Consider the following 2,500-nt stretch of genomic DNA (forward strand, 5'->3'; position numbering starts at 1 on the left):
TGCATGGAGATTAAAATTAGGAATGAGATATGATGAATCACTGATATGAAATGATATTTATGATAATAACAATGATAATGATGATAACGAGAATAAGAATAATGATAAAGAAAATAGCAATAGTAATGATGATGTTGTTAATCATTAATAATAATAAGGATAATAATAATAAAACTAATAATAATGATGATGATGATGATGATGATAATAATAACAATAATATTAATAACTATAATAACAATAATGATTATAATAGTAATAATAATAAGGATAATAATAAAATTGACAATCATAATAATAATTATGATAATAACAATGATAATGATAATGTAAATAATGATAGTGATAGTAAATAAAATAATGATGCTAATCATAATAACAATGATAATAATGATAACAGATTATGAATAATAATGATGATAATAATAACAAACCTGATAATAGTAATAATTATAATGATAACCATGATAATGAAAATAATAAAGAATAACTTTCTTATCTTCAAAAGTAAAAAATACTGATATAAAAGAGAGCACTGTACTCTGTGTATGTGTGGATATTCAAAATAAATCGTAAAAAAAAAGAAAAAAAATGTGGAAAATAATTAAAATCTAATTCAGGTTCAATTACTCTTTGGTTATTATAGGTTTAAATCAGGGCTGGATGATAGCACAGTCAATTGTTTTTTTCTGTTCTCTTTTCTACGCTCTGCCAACTCACAGACGCACCCACACATGCCGATACACACACACATGAATACACACACACACACATCTCTCTCTCTCTCTCTCTCTCTCTCTCTGTCTCTGTCTCTCTCCCCCCTCTCCCCCTCCCTCAGTCTCTCTCATACACACACGCACGCACACATACGCACACAATTACACGCATATAAAACTGCAAAGTATATGCACTACTCCTTTTGGAATAATGATGGTGATAGTCATAGTATCAGTTAAGATCCAAATTGATGGTCAGGCTAATTATGATAAACTATCCCTACCTTTCAGCTTCTCTGCCTGCCCCCCCCCCTCTCTCTCTCTCTCTTTCTATCCATCTATCTATCTATCTATCTATCTATCTATCTATCAATCTATCTATCTATCTATCTATCTATCTATCTATCTATCTATCTATCTATCTATCTATCTATCTATATCTATCTATCTATCTATCTATCTATCTATCTATCTATCTATCTATCTATATATATATATATATATATATATATATGTATATATGTATGTATGTATATATGGATATAGAAAATCTGGATGATAAATAGAGAAAGAGCTAGATAAGTACAGGGATTAATGTAGAGAACACAGAAAAGTGCGTACGTGCGAGTACACACGCACGTACGCACTTGTATGTGTGTGTATGTGCGCACGCGCGTGCGTGCGTGTGTGTGTATGTGTGTTTGTGTGTGTGTGTGTGTGGGTGTGTGTGTGTGTGTGTGTGTGTGTGTGTGTGTGTGTGTGTGTGTGTGTGTGTGTGTGTATGTGTGTTTGTGTGTGTGTGTGTGTGTGTGTTTCTGTATGCATGTGCAATTTATTTTCCCATTGCCTGCACTCAAGCCATGCGGTTATCATGCAGTGAAAGTACAAGCACGAAAGTTTAGCAATTGGAGTCGCTCGTGAGAAGACTTCCTCGTCCTTCCTTCGCTCCCTTTTACTCGGCGATATTGTCCTCCTGAGGCAGCCGAAGTTTCCTGTTTTATGAGGTTTCTTGAGCGGTCTTGCTCTCGCGCGACAGCCGGTCGTCGAGAGGGATTCCTTTTAGGGGAAGATCATGGCAGTTGAGCGAGAAAGGGGGTCTGAGGGCGATGTTTATATACAGAAGCACATGCATTTACATAGACACTAACACCCACACGTATTCGCATATAGGAGGGGATAGAGACTGATACACACACACACACACACACACACACACACACACACACACACACACACACACACACACACACACACACATACACACACACACATATATAACATATATATATATATATATATATATATATATATATATATATATATATATATATATATATAGAGAGAGAGAGAGAGAGAGAGAGAGAGAGAGAGAGAGAGAGAGAGAGAGAGAGAGAGAGAGAGAGAGAGCGAGAGAGAGAAATGAGGGGAGAGAGAGAGATAGATAAATAGATAGATATAGAGAGAAATAAGGAGAGAGAGAGAGATAGATTCTTTCTAGGAAGAAAGCACACAGCTCTATAGACTAACACTTCCCACTTAATCCACAACGACGATGACTGATATGCTGATATAACCCTCATTACCTGAGAAAGTGCGTTGCAAACATTTTCATCCCGAAGCTGAAACAAGGGTCAATATTAGATATACAACATTCATTCATTTAATAGTTTCGAAATCAAATCCGTGAGTAATGCCATTAGTTCAAGCCAATGTAGGTTGAAATATATTGAATCATATCAGCAGCGTCGGCCTAAGTATACCTCTGGACGAAACGTACTCTCCGT

Source organism: Penaeus vannamei, chromosome 4 (assembly GCF_042767895.1).
Source record: "Penaeus vannamei isolate JL-2024 chromosome 4, ASM4276789v1, whole genome shotgun sequence".
Classification (NCBI taxonomy): Eukaryota; Metazoa; Arthropoda; class Malacostraca; order Decapoda; family Penaeidae; genus Penaeus; species Penaeus vannamei.